Consider the following 15945-nt stretch of genomic DNA (forward strand, 5'->3'; position numbering starts at 1 on the left):
AACGTTATACAGAATCCTAAAAATACTTGACCCCCTGTTTTGTAAAATTCCCTTCCCCCATGAAAAACTACTCAATGGAAATATCCTCCCACGTACTTGTAGCCCTTACCCCCGGGACTCTGGGGGGCTAAGTCATCCTCAAAGATATGGTAATTGTATTTTTGACTATGATGAAAAAATGGTTTATCTCAAAATTTGTGTTGGGTGACTTTAAGGAAAATTGAGCATGGGAGGGAGGCTACCTGCCCCCTTTGCAATTACGTGTCTAAATGAAATCTTCTATGTTGCAAAGAAAAAAGATTATGTAACAATAAAGGAGCTGTAACCCCGCAGCATATATATTCAAGCTAAATCTATATGAAGGGACATTAAATTTTACCCCCCCTCCCAAACCCTCTTCTATATTTACCTGGAAGTTTACGGAGAATTGGCAAACAAGGGCATAAAAAACATATTTGAGTTATTTCGATTATTCGAAGTCCTTTATATGGGAACGGTACTTTTAGATTGCTTGACCAACGGTATCTTGGGAAGATACGGCGCGTTTGCCAATCAATAAAAAATCCCGATTTAGCTTATTCTGTCTCTCCCGCAGTGATGGTAACATTTTCATATGACAATATATGCAACTGTGACCGATGGTATCTTTTAGGTTGATTTTAATCCTGTACCCGAAAGTGTGCATTTCTGTATTTCATTTACCTTTTTCTGGGAATATCCACTTAAATACCAAAGTTTACCACACATTTTATACAAAGAGGTAAAAAACAAGAAGATATAATGGTAGTTGCGCTAGTGCTGATAGTAGTATTTATAAAAATAATTGAAATAATAATATATTCCCTTGAAAGTCTATATAGAAAACAGTCATAATTTAGATCTCTTATCAGATATTTGACTTGAAGCAATATTTTAAAAATATTGCCAGATATACTTTTTATTATGTTTTTAGATTTGGACGAGTTTTATCCTAAAAAGGGTAGTGTTACTTTTACTTCTTGCGCTTGCAGGCAGGGATGGGCTAACTGACCCTTTGGAATTAGTTTAGGTGTGGTATTTGTGATCAAGTAGAATAAAACTTTGGTCGTTGAACGTTAAGTGTAACGAAAAAAAATGAAGCAATTATTCAACATGTATGATGCCTTTTGGGCGGAACAAATTTAAGAGGATGACATGACATTTAACGAAGATTTTATTTAGTGTCAGGGTTGCCAATTTATTTTAAAAGCCAGAAAGCTAATGGGATGAACAACTTGAGAGCCCGTTGATTCCTATATTGAGTATGTAAATATCGACAAAGACCACACTGTCTTTCCATCACAAACACAACTGTCTGGAGAAATTCCCTATTGTTCTTCTAGTTTTGGTGTTTATGTTGAGAAAGCCTTGCTTGTTTGGTATCCTGATATCTCCAAGGAATCTTAGGATAGAATGGAAAGACTTCAATGACGATGCATAAACATAATTTTTAGGGTAGTCCCGTACATCTCCCTTTTTCTCAGCACCAGCCTGGTTACTCTTGAGGAAAGGAGAATACAAATTTCCTTATGCATCGTCACCGGTGACCACCGTAAACCCCGAACATACCTCGCCTCCCTTAATCTGTCTTAACAAAAATTCCTCATTTTTAACCCAATATGATTTTCCACAGAAAAACATACAAGAAATTTTTTGCCTTAATAAGTTAGAATGTAAGTGAATGTCCTCCACTTTGTTTCTTTTTCTTTACTATTCATTGTGTAAATATTATTATTTTGATTTCAGGACACATTACTTGTGTACATAGGGTTCTAATTTCCAAAACTTTAGGGGAGGGGGGCAAATTATATCTTCTAAAATCAAGGGGGGCAGTTTTGTCGTTTTTTATTTATTTGAATGAAAATATCAAAAATACCGAGACTTTTTCCAATGAATACACCGAAAAGGACATTCAGAATAAAAAATAGTGTTGGAATGCAAAGGGAAAAAACGAAGATGCATGAAAAAAAGCAAAAAAAAAAACAACAATAATAAAACAATGAAAATGCCAAACAGCCTAAGTAATTGAAAGCAGGAGCGTTAGATCACGAAGACAAAAGGGAGGGATGACCAGAGTTTGTTCTTCTTTGTAAAAAAAAAGACACAAAATAATTTAATTTTTGGGGAGGGAAAGATTTTCTTTTTTTTTCGGGGAAAATACTAAGAATGTTATCTTTCAGTTTATAGGAGGAAATCCCCCCTTCATTGTCATCTCTGATTGAAATCGAAGAGATGTTTTTGGCTTTTTTTTTGCTTATTTTTCACCAGCGTTTCTTTTTTTAATTGGATGCCTGCTGTTACCACCTACATAACAACACATGAAGGTTTTTTTTTCTCTAAAAATTGAATTTTTGATGTTTCTTGGAACTGAAACAATTGAATTATGTGACTGGCCCCTCCCCCACCACTTATTACTATATAACGGTAATATTTTTTCATATTTTAGAACTGATCATTTTAGTTGCTCTGAATACGTAGAATTTTTTAAATATCCCGTTTCCTAGTAATATATCAGTTTTATTATAATTATGCTTTATTTTTATTAAATTTTATAATAATCTATTTATCTTACTTTTTATTGTGAAGCAATAGTACTAAAATGTCTCAAGCTTTTTCTTTCATCTCTCAAAATTACTTACGTTACGATTTAAAGAACTGGCTTTTTAATTTTATTATTAAACGAATAAGAGTTTCCATAGGGATAAGTCAATTAATAGACAGTGAAAAAAAAACGACAAAAGTTCTGAAGACTTGTTTTTTCACTGTCTAATAAAGGACTTACCCGTATTGAAACTCTTATTCGTTTCGTCAAATTAAGGCAGTGTGGTCTGTAAAAAATTTATTATTATTATTTTCACGTCATATTATTACTGCCTATAAAAAAAAAAAATGTTTCTCCTTCAAATGCAAGAGGGGCGTGAAAAGACTGCAGTGCCTTGTGTTCAGAGGTGACGTTACAGTAAGGATACCCGTTGTTAACGAACACGGTAACTATCAGTGAGTACATATGTCGGTGGACTTTAAGTGATTATTGTTTTTGAGGGTCTCTTGATTCACATAGCTGCGGTTTTTTTTTTATTATACTAGAATTTCCCACTAATACTATTCCTTTCTTCTATTCTCGAGGCCACGAAAAACAAATTCTTTATTACAATTCTCTTCTATTAGAGCATGCTTTCAGGAAGCAAGGGGGGGCTCAAATTTGTTTACTGATTCAGCTTAATATTGGAGACTCGGGCCTGTTGTAATCAGTTCGACCTGAGAAAAAAGTTTGACCTAGAAAACTCATTACAGGACAAACAAGGACCGTATCCGTTGGACATATACCCTGCTAAAGATCCCTTGTTCTATCATTCCCGTTGGACATTACGTTCATTACCTTCTTGACATTTTTGGGGCTTATGCCAATATTTTCTTCTCGAAAAACTTAATAGCGTCTGCCAAATATAGCTATCTGCTAGATAAAGAAGGTTCAGGAACAGGTACTAACCTGGCTCAGTGTGCAATATCGGTACGACCCTTGGTTGTTGCGTAGACCGAGATAAGGATAACCAAAGTCAACGTAGGCATTAAATACTTAACTCAACCCTTAACTCAACTCACCTATAAATCAGCTCAATAACTTAACTTAAGTCAACTCAAATGCTTAACTCAAACAAGAAAAGGTACAATTTCAATAGTGGTACACGTATAACGGAAAAGATCGAACCGCGATCAAAGATTTGAATACTTATTTTTGGTCGTTCCATAGTTTTCACTGTAAGTGATGGGGCGTTTTACAGTATTTCGTTAAAAGTCGCTCTCAGGAAAAGTGCTAACGTGTTGATTAAGCAACAAAGGGTCGTACAGACTCCCCATTAAGACCATGCGAAGAAACATAAAAAATTATGCTAAATGGCAGAATGTAGCTTAAATGATTCTTCTTAAGGAATAGCATGATTTTGTCTTTCAGATCATGTAGCGCTTTACTGAAAGCATTTCAGAGTTCAATATACGTAGCCAACTGGTACTTGAAACTTTAGCCAAGTGTAGCAAGCACAAGAAAGGAAGGTATATAAGAAATATAGGAAATAACGAGTTGAATTTGAATAAAACTTGAAACCTCAGAATCTTGAAAATTTATTGAGATCACATTTTTGGGGTTGATATGAAATAAGCCGAAAACAATCATAAAAATTTGTGATGACAAGATACTCATTTTTTGCCATTTATATGATTTTTTGGTTACAAAAGCAACATATTTCAAATGAATCCTTGTTAATGCGAATTAGCAAAAATGTAGCCGGTGGGATATGTATTTCTTGAAATTTAGGAGGAACTTTGTTGTTTTGTTTTTTTTCAAAATAATTTTTCAAATTTCAAACTACATTGTAAACAATTACACTGTAAACAGTAAACATTGTAAACGATACTTTTTCGAATTTTCAAATAAAGTATAAACACCAGCAAAAAAGCCCCGAAGAAAATTTATGCATAACAAACTGAAAAAAAAAATATTTTGGCATTTCAGGCAGAGCTAAATAACTCACCTTCTTCATGAATACTTTTCAGTTCTTAATTTGTAAAACTTACTAAAATTTATACTTTAGCAAATAAACAGGAGTGTCTGAAACGGAAGCTCTTATCATGTTTAGATAGAAAAAGATAAATTATAAGGACTAATAGTAAAATTAAAGTTTAAATATCATTTTTTTTCAAACAAAATTTAGAAGCAGCATTACAACTTAAAACAAGCGCCTATATAATATGGGATTCGCTACCGCTCCCCGGATATCCACCATATGGATAATATGGGGGTCAAGTTCATTTGTGACGCAAAAAAATGTTATATTGAGATTCAGGATGGAATTCTGGGTGTATATTTGCACATTACTGGGGTGGGGTTATATACTCTATAAACATATAGGTTCTAAGAAATTTATGAATTTCTTAGAAAAACTGGAAAAACAAGGAAAAGCTGGAGATAAAACTTTCCCCCCTGAAAATGTGTTAACTATAATTATTCTGCCTATTACTGATTAAGAATTTTTTTTTTTAGCATATTTCTTTATGTTACAACCACAGAAGAGAGAATAGTGAGGACTTATTTCCCAAGACAGTGAACCCACAGAACCTATTCGAATATTTCGGCCCTATATCTAAGGGCCGTCTTCAGCAAAGAAAATAATAAACAACAAAACACTTACAATAAAAGCTCTCGGCTAAAAATCCATTTTTTTTTTCTTAAATAGCCTTGATATCACTACCTCTTAACGAACAGTTCAGCCAAGACTGTGTGATAAAAGCTAACATTTCACAAGCTAAAAAGGTTCATTCATTGAACTAACTGTATTTATTAAAAATTGGAATACTGAACTAGTTTTCAAGGTTGCAACATATAAACTAATCGGATTATCTTTTTACATTGTTCATGATCTGAGCTAGCTACTGCTTTGAATTAAATGTGCTGTTACGAAGTAACTTGCAATTACTGAAATAAGTTTTGCAAATTGGGACGGAAATTTTTGGAGGATTATTTATTATGGAATTGGCAAATTGTAGGCCCTCTTTGGGAAAGTGCACTGCTCAGTGATACGCAGGAAAGTCTTTTAGGCCGACTTTACACAGGTTGGATTGGAATCCACTTGGATGCAAAGGGAGGCTCGGCCCTCACTTAAAAGTAAGTCTTTTTGCTCTGTTTATCGACTTCTAAAAGTAAGATACTGTTAATGATGCAGCGTTTCAAGCAGTTTGGTGTTGCGCTAGCTAAATACAAGAACTACCCCCTATGACCCGTGAAAATTTTGTAAATGGGAAAGGATTCGCACGGAAAGCCCACTTATCTGGTCTTTTGTAACGGTAGTTACGATGAATTTAGGTTAATAGTTGCGGATTTTAAAGAATACAACCCTAAAACAATAGATTCATCCACGCCTACTGTCAAAAAAGCAATTGTGGAACTTGATAATACCCCTGAAATTTATGAAACTCTTTCTAAGACTTTTTTAGCCCTGAAAGCAAATGATAAATTAGGGTCTAACTCAGTTTCTTCAAGTATCGCCCAAATTTATGACAAAGTAGTTGCAACTGAAGCCCAGCTGGAGAAGTGATCTGCTGGAAAATATTAAAAAGAAAGTGACTGAAAAGTTCAATGACCCTAGGTCACTGAAAGAGGCTACTGAACTGACTCTCAGCCAGGTTTATGATTCAGTCACGCTCAAGTTTAATCCAAAGTTTGTGAAAATTGAGCAGACTCTAGGTAGTCTGAGAACTCAAATTGAAAATTTGGAGGAGAGGATTAGTAGAATAGAAAAAAGCTTGATAATTATGATCAGGAGTCCATGCTTGATAGTCTTGTATTTCATGGAGTGAAGCAGTTACCTGGTGTAGACACTCGTACGACAATATCTTGCATTATAAATAGCAAAATATCTGTGACCGACCTCTCATATTCTGATTTTATTAATGTATACCGTCACCGATTGAATAATCCAACTACACAACATGAAGAAAGTTCTATTAGAGCTGCTCCGATCGTCGTTAAATTTTCTGGCAAAGATGTAGCCCGTAGAGTGTTTAAAGCAAAAGCTAAACTTGCTTCAACTGGTGTTTTCGTATCGGAGTCTCTAACTAAACGTCGCCGGGACATTTTGAACGCAGGGAAAGACAAGTATGGTCAACGAAATGTTTGGTCAGATCAGGGTCAGATTTTGGCAAAGCCTAGTGTAGGGTCAACAGTCAAGAAGATCCGTTTTATTACCGACTGTATTTGGTCTCATATGTTATGATTAGTGCTTTTTGCATTTGTTTATTTTGTTTTAATGTTTTTGATTGTATTTTTCAATTTTTCTTTTTCTCTGCTTTCATGTGTATTTTTTCTTTCTTGCTATTTTTTTTCATTTAGAGAGATTTGTTTTGGTTCGAGATTTCATTTACTCTCGATGCGTCTATGCTGGATGATTTAATGAGCCGACCTTTTCTCCTTGAACAGGTTTTGTCGGCACAAATAGTAACTGATATTGAGCCTTGTATGAATTACATAAAAAAACTAGTTTTTTTTAACTGAAAGTAAGGAGCGACATTAAAACTTAAAACGAACAGAAATTACTCCGTATATGAAATGGGTTGTCCCCTCCGCCATCCCTTGCTCTTTACGCTAAAGCTTTTAATTGTTTTAAAAAGCAGAATTGTGGCAAAGAGTCAAACTTTAACGTAAAGAGCGAGGGATTGCGGAGGGGACAACCCATTTCATATACGGAGTAATTTCTGTTCGTTTTAAGTTTTAATGTCGTTCCTTACTTTCAATTATAAAAAACTAGTTTTTTTATGTAATTTCTGAACGTTTTTGAATTAATGCATGTTTGACTTTGGCTCTCCACACATAAATTATTAAAATGAAATTTGCATATTAATTCCTTTTTTGGCTAAATGGCTTTCTCTTAGTTTTGATCAGACGATTTTGAGAAATAAGGGATGGAGAAGGAGGCCTAGTTGCCATGCAATTTTTCGGTTACATAAAAAGGCAACTATAAATTTTAATTTTTAACGAATTTTTTTATTAATAAAGAATATACGTAACTTAAGAATTAACTTACGCAACAAACTTTTATATTCTTTAATTTTTATTATGTATATGAGGGGGTTTGTACCCTCGTTAACACCTCGTTCTTAACACTAAATCGTAAGTTTTGTCCCAATTCTTTAAGAATGACCCCTGAATCAGAAAGGCCGTAGAATAAATAGTTGAAATTACTAAAAATACTATAGCATAAAGAGCGAGGTATTTATCTCCTCCTAAATACCTCGCTCTTTATGCTAAAGTATTTTTATAACCCCTCATATGCGCAATAATCTCTGTTCGTTTTAAGTTTCAATGCTACTCTTTACTTTCAATTGAAAAAACTTTTCCATGTTTATTAATTCATTGCTTTTTTTATAGTAATTTTAGAAAGTTCTGCGCCCTTTTCATTGAATTTTTGTTCCCCCGTGACATATTTCTCCAAGGAAAGATCCTCCCACATAGCCCCCTCCCCTCAACCCCACCCCCAAAATAAAAAAAAATCCCCTGAAAACGACTGTACACTTCCCAATAACCATTATTATATGTAAACACTGGTCGAAGTTTGTAACTTGAAGCCGCTCCCCCAGGGACTGTGGGGGAGTAAGTCATTCCCAAAGACGTAGTTATTATGGTTTTGGACTATGCGGAACAAAATGGCTATAGATCAAAATTTTGATCTGTTGACTTTGGAGAAAAATGAGCGTGGGAGGGGGCCTAGGTGCCCTCCAATTTTTTTTTGGTCACTTAAAAAGGGCACTAGAACTTTTCATTTCCGTTTGAATGAGCCCTCTTGCGATATTCTAGGACCACTTGGTCGATACGATGACCCCTTGGGAAAAGAAAAAAAAAAAACAAAAAACAAACAAACAAATAAACACGCACCCGTGATTTGTCTTCTGGCAAAAAATACGAAATTCCACATTTTTGTAGATAGGAGCTTGAAAATTTTGCTGCAGGGTTCTCTGATACGCCGAATGCGATGGTGTGATTTTCTTTAAGATTTTGTGACTTTTAAGGGGCGTTTCCCCTATTTTCTAAATAAGGCAAATTTTTTCAGGCTCGTAACTTTTGATAACAAAGACTAAATTTGATGAAACTTATATATTTAAAATCAGCATGAAAATCTGATTCTTTTGATGTATATTTTAGCATCAAAATTCCATTTTTTAGAGTTTCGTTTACTATTGAGCCGGGTTGCTCCTTACTACAGTTCGTTACCACGAACTGTTTGACCAAGTTAGATTTAAACAGTTGAGAAACAGTTTGCATATAGGGTTGAGTGTGTATTCACCCAAGTCTCTATTTAGGAATGTATTATTATTTAAGTTTCTTTTGATTGCGATTGCCTCGCGGACAGTTTGTTTGATTCCTAGGTCATTGCTAATGACCTAGCAATTCCGCGAGGCAATCGAAATCAAACGAAACTTAAATAATAATACATCCCTAAATAGAGACTTGGGTGAATACACACTAAATCCTATGTTCACAAAATTAACTATAGAAAATAATATAATTTAAAATAAAACAAAAATAGGAACGAATAAAAGCAAGCCCAATCCCAAAAGAACTACAATATTAGCTGCAGAAAAGGCAAATATCGCAATAAGAAATTTTTCCAATTTTTATTAAATACTGCTTGTTCAATGAATGAACCTTTTCAAACAGTTCGTGGTAACGAACTGTAGTAAGGAGCGATCCGGCTCAATAGTAACCAAAACTCTAAAAAATTGAATTTTGATATAAATAGCTACATTAAAAGAATCGCATTTTAATGCTGATTTTAAATATATAAGTTTCATAAAGTTTAGTCTTAACCATCAAAAGTTACGAGCCTGAGAAAATTTGCCTTATTTAGGAAAATAGGGGGAAACACCCCCTAAAAGTCATAGGATCTTAACAAAAATGACACCATCAGATTCAGCGTATCAGAGAACCCTACTGTAGAAGTTTCAAGCTCCTATCTACAAAAATGTGGAATTTTGCATTTTTTGCCAGAAGACAAATCACGGGTGCGTGTTTATTTGTTTGTTTTTTTTGTTTTTTTTTTTTTTTTTCCCCAGGGGTCATCGTATCGACCAAGTGGTCCTAGAATGTCGCAAGAGGGCTCATTCTAACGGAAATGAAAAGTTCTAGTGCCCTTTTTAAGTGACCAAAAAAATTGGAGGGCATCTAGGCCCCCTCCCACGCTCATTTTTTTCCCAAAGTCAACGGATCAAAATTTTGAGATAGCCATTTTGTTTGGCATAGTCGAAAATCTTAATAACTATGTTTTTGGGGATGACTTACTCCCCCACAGTCCCTGGGGGAGGGGTTGAAAGTTACAAACTTCAACCAGTGTTTACATATAATAATGGTTATTGGGAAGTGTACAGACGTTTTCAGGGGGATTTTTTTGGTTTTGGGGGTAGGGCTGAGGGAGGGGGCTATGTGGGAGGATCTTTCCTTGGAGAAATATGCTATGGGGGAAAAAAAATCAATGAAAAGGGCGCAGGTTTTTCTAGCATTACTATAAAAAAAAAAAACAATGAAAAAATAAACATGAAAACGTTTTTTTCAAATGAAAGTAAGGAATAGCATTGAAATTTAAAACAAACAGAGATTATTACGCATATGAAGGGTTCTAAAAATACTTTAGCATAAAGAGCGAGGTATTTAGGAGGAGATAAATACCTCGCTCTTTATGCTAAAATATTTTTAGTGATTTCAACTATTTATTCTACGGCCTATTTGATTCAGGGGTCATTCTTAAAGAATTGGAACAAAACCTACGATTTAGTGTAAAGAGCGAGGTATTAACGAGGATACAAACCCCCTCGTACACATAATAAAAATATAAGAATATAAAAGTTTGTTACGTAAGTTAATTCTTAAGTTACGTATATTTTTTACTAATAAAAACGTTCGTTGAATATTAAAAGTTCTAGTAGCCTTTTTAAGTAACCGAAAAATTGGAGGGCAGCTAGGCCTCCTTCCCCACCCCTTATTTCTCAAAATCGCCTGATCAAAACTAAGAGAAAGCCATTTAGCCAAAAAAAATTAATATACTAATTTCATTTCAATAATTTATGTGCGGAGAGCCAAAATCAAACATGCATTAATTCAAAAACGTTCAGAAATTAAATAAAAAAAACTAGTTTTTTTAACTGAAAATAAGGAGCGACATTAAAACTTAAAACGAACAGAAATTACTCCGTATATTAAATGGGTTGTCCCCTCCGCAGTCCCACGCTCTTTACGCTAAAGTTTTTAGTTGTTTTAAAAAGTAGAATTGTGGCAAAGAGTCAAACTTTAGCGTAAAGAGCGTGGTACTGCGGAGGGGACAACCCATTTCATATACGGAGTAATTTCTGTTCGTTTTAAGTTTTAATGTCGCTCCTTACTTTCAGTTAAAAAAACTAGTTTTTTTTTATTTAATAGCTTGTAAAAGGTTAGCTTTCACCACACTGTCCTGGCTGAACTTCTCGTTAAGAAGTAATGATGCCAAGACTACTTAAAAAAAGGGATTTTTAGCCTAGAGCTTTTATTGTAAGTGTTTTATTGTTTATTATTGTCTTTGCTGAAGACGGCCCTTAGACATAGGGCCGAAATATTCAACTAGGTTTTGTCGGTTCACTGTCTTGGGAAATAATTCCTCATTATTCTCTCTTCTTTGGTTGTACTATGGAAAGTCAGTGTGGTCTTCGTCATTATTATTTTTGTATGCCCAGTGGGGCTCCTGGGTTTATAATGCTGGTTGGCTGGTTGTTTAATTTTATGCTTTATGTATATATATATATATATATATATATATATATATATATATATATATATATATATATATATATATATATATATATATATATATATATATATATATACGCTGTCAAATTAGCCATCTCGTGGTATCCCCCCTCCGCCAAACTCACATTTTTACTACTTACACTACTTACACTACTACTTTACTACTTACACTACTACTACTACCATTTTACTACTTTTTTCACTACTTAGTCAAGAAAGGAATCCACTTTTCATTAGTAGAAATGTGAAAATATTTGCTATCAAATTTAGCTAATATAATATAAGCATTCTTTTTATATCATGACAACACTGAGTTACTTGCAATGTACTAGTTTTGTGTCATGTATGATTCAGTCTTTAATATTAAACCTATTTAGGATAATGCTTGTTCATTTTGATTTTGATCTCTTTTTGTTAATTAACTGTTCAAATATATATAGCTTGATAAGTAGGTTAGAATATCTTCAAAAATTTAAGCCGTTTTCCTGGTGTCTGAACATTATTTTTAACTAACAATTGAGATTATAATAGCTGCTAATAATAATTATATATCCATGGACAAAGAAATTAGTAAAAGAATTTCTCAGACAAATTAAGTTGTAGCTGTTTAAGATTGTGACAGAGAGTTTTGAGCGTAATAGTCAAATATTGGACTTTGTGGCAACAATTTTTTAGAAAACACTGTCTTTCCACTTACAATTAAAATGCAATGAAAGTATTCAAACATGGGTAACAATTTTGACAAGATAATGAGCTTTTTAAAAGTAGCTTTGGCATTAAATTATTGTGTTAGTATTATATTATTCTTTGTTTATTATGCTAATTATTAAGTTTAAATTAATTATGTTAGCTTTGACATTAAATTAAATTATGTATAAATATATAGAAAAATCTAAAAATAAAATGATCGAAATATAAAATCATAGAAGATACATAGTTTTTTAATGCGAGCTGGCTTTATTTCTTTTTTTGCTTGCCAAATAACTATATAGTATATTATATAATTATATACAACTATATAATACATACATAACTATAATATATATATATATATATATATATATATATATATATATATATATATATATATATATATATATATATATATATATATATAAATATGTACATATATATATATATATATATCTATATATATAAAAATAAGTTGTCTGTCTGTGGATGTGTGGATGGATGTGTGGATGGATGTGTCAGGTGACGTCACCTGAAAAAACTGGATTAGGTGACGTCAAAACTGAAAAAACTAAAAAAAGGCAAAAACTACAAAAAAAACTAAAAACTAATAAAAAAAATAAAAAAGCTAAAAAACTAAAAAAACTATAAAGGTAAAAACCAATAAAAAACTAAAAAAAAAACTGAAAAAACTAAAAAAAGGCAAAAACTACAAAAAAAAACTAAAAACTAATAAAAAAAGTAAAAAAGCTAAAAAACTAAAAAAACTAAAAAAACTAAAAAAAGGTAAAAAACTAAAAAAATAAAAAATAAAAAAAAACTAAAAAAAAGGAAAAAACTGAAAAATAAGCTAAAATAAAGGTAAAAACCAATAAAAAACTAAAAAAAAAAAGGAAAAAACTAATAAATGACGACACTCAAAGAGAAAGCGACCAGGACAAAAAACTAAAAAAAAAGGCAAAAACTACAAAAAAACTAAAAACTAATAAAAAAAATAAAAAAGCTAAAAAACTAAAAAAACTAAAAAAAGGTAAAAAACTAAAAAAACTAAAAACTAAAAAAAAACTAAAAAAGGTAAAAACTAAAAGAACTAAAAAAGAAAAAAATAAATGACGACACTCAAAGAGAAAGCGACCAGGACAAAAGGAATGTTCGATTAGCAATCAACAAAGCACCGGGACACAGGGAGTATAAATGACGACCAGGACACAAGTAAAAAAAAAAATTAACAAAACTAAAAAGAAGGTAAAAACTACAAAAAAACTAAAAAGAAAAAAAAACTAAAAACTAATAAAAAAACTAAAAAATCTAAAAATCTAAATAAACTAAAAAAGAAAAAAAAAGGAAAAAAATAAAGGAGAAAAACAAAACTAAAAAACGAATGTATATACAGACCGGTACACCGGGATACAAATGACGACCGGGACACAGGGAATATAAATAACGACCGGGACACAGGGACACAACTACAACGGGGACACCGGGGGAAACAGGGGGATATAAATGACGACCGGGACAAAAAAACTAAAAAGAAATAAAAACTAAAAACTAATAAAAAAAACTAAAAAATCTAAAAATCTAAATAAGCTAAAAAAGAAAAAAAAAGGAAAAAAATAAAGGAGAAAAACAAAACTAAAAAACGAATGTATATACAGACCGGGACACCGGGATACAAATGATGACCGGGACCCGGGACACAGGGAATATAAATGACGACCGGGACACAGGGACACAACTACAACGGGGACACCGGGGGAAACAGGGGGATAACCTGACAATCTATTTATATGCAAAGACAATGGGACAGCAAAGAATGTTGTATATTCGCAAGTTTTACGTAGTTAAAACCATATATATATATATATATATCTATATTCACAGGTGGGACATAGGGACACAACTACAATGGCGCGTAACTATTATGGCGCGTAACGACTTACGCGCGCGGGGGGGCTTGGGGGGGGCGCGAAGCGCCCCCACCAACTAGGTGTTGGGGTGGCGCGAAGCGCCACCCCAACAGCTAGTATATATATATATATATATATAGTTATAACTATATAACTAAATATATAATAGTATATATATATAGTTACAACTATATAGTATATATATATATATATATATATATATATATATATATATATATATATATATATATATATATATATATATATATATATATATATATATATATATATATCTATATATATATAAAAATAAGTTGTCTGTCTGTGGATGGATGGATGGATCAGGTGACGTCACCTGAAAAAACTGGATCAGGTGACGTCAAAACTGAAAAAACTAAAAAAAGGCAAAAACTACAAAAAAAACTAAAAACTAATAAAAAAAATAAAAAAGCTAAAAAACTAAAAAAACTATAAAGGTAAAAACCAATAAAATACTAAAAAAAAAACTGAAAAAACTAAAAAAAGGCAAAAACTACAAAAAAAAACTAAAAACTAATAAAAAAAGTAAAAAAGCTAAAAAACTAAAAAAACTAAAAAAACTAAAAAAAGGTAAAAAACTAAAAAAAAATAAAAAATAAAAAAAAACTAAAAAAAAGGAAAAAACTGAAAAATAAGCTAAAATAAAGGTAAAAACCAATAAAAAACTAAAAAAAAAAAAGGAAAAAACTAATAAATGACGACACTCAAAGAGAAAGCGACCAGGACAAAAGGAATGTTCGATTAGCAATCAACAAAGCACCGGGACACAGGGAGTATAAATGACGACCAGGACATAAGTAAAAAAAAAAAAAACTATCTATATATATAAAAATAAGTTGTCTGTGGATCTGTGGATCGTGGATCAGGTGACGTCACCTGAAAAAACTGGATCAGGTGACGTCAAAACTGAAAAAACTAAAAAAAGGCAAAAACTACAAAAAAAACTAAAAACTAATAAAAAAAATAAAAAAGCTAAAAAACTAAAAAAACTAAAAAAACTAAAAAAAGGTAAAAAACTAAAAAAACTAAAAACTAAAAAAAACTAAAAAAGGTAAAAACTAAAAGAACTAAAAAAGAAAAAAATAAATGACGACACTCAAAGAGAAAGCGACCAGGACAAAAGGAATGTTCGATTAGCAATCAACAAAGCACCGGGACACAGGGAGTATAAATGACGACCAGGACACAAGTAAAAAAAAAAATTAACAAAACTAAAAAGAAGGTAAAAACTGCAAAAAAACTAAAAAGAAAAAAAAACTAAAAACTAATAAAAAAACTAAAAAATCTAAAAATCTAAATAAACTAAAAAAGAAAAAAAAAGGAAAAAAATAAAGGAGAAAAACAAAACTAAAAAACGAATGTATATACAGACCGGTACACCGGGATACAAATGACGACCGGGACACAGGGAATATAAATGACGACCGGGACACAGGGACACAACTACAACGGGGACACCGGGGGAAACAGGGGGATATAAATGACGACCGGGACAAAAAAACTAAAAAGAAAAAAAAACTAAAAACTAATAAAAAAACTAAAAAATCTAAAAATCTAAATAAGCTAAAAAAGAAAAAAAAAGGAAAAAAATAAAGGAGAAAAACAAAACTAAAAAACGAATGTATATACAGACCGGGACACCGGGATACAAATGACGACCGGGACCCGGGACACAGGGAATATAAATGACGACCGGGACACAGGGACACAACTACAACGGGGACACCGGGGGAAACAGGGGGATGTAAATGACGACCGGGACACCGGGACAGGGAATGGTCGATTAGCAATCACCATCAACAAAGCTCAAGGGCAATCATTAGAATCATGAGGTATAGATCTGAATACAGATTGTTTTCCCATGGACCATTATATGTTGCATGTTCAAGAGTCGGTAAACCTGACAATCTATTTATATGCAAAGACAATGGGACAGCAAAGAATGTTGTATATTCGCAAGTTTTACGTAGT

At 32.5% G+C, this 15945-nt stretch overlaps 1 protein-coding gene across 1 annotated transcript in view; it reads left to right on the plus strand.

The window, feature by feature from the left end:
* The first annotated feature begins 5265 nt into the window (after positions 1 to 5265).
* The window catches only part of LOC136039167 (MDS1 and EVI1 complex locus protein EVI1-A-like), a 137195-nt gene continuing 126515 nt past the window's right edge, over positions 5266 to 15945 (plus strand). The window contains exon 1 of the mRNA XM_065722681.1: positions 5266 to 5677. The gene's annotated coding sequence lies outside the window, so the exon portion shown is untranslated. The remainder of the gene's footprint in view (positions 5678 to 15945) is intronic.

This window comes from Artemia franciscana, chromosome 19 (assembly GCF_032884065.1).
Source record: "Artemia franciscana chromosome 19, ASM3288406v1, whole genome shotgun sequence".
In the NCBI taxonomy this organism is placed as follows: domain Eukaryota; kingdom Metazoa; phylum Arthropoda; class Branchiopoda; order Anostraca; family Artemiidae; genus Artemia; species Artemia franciscana.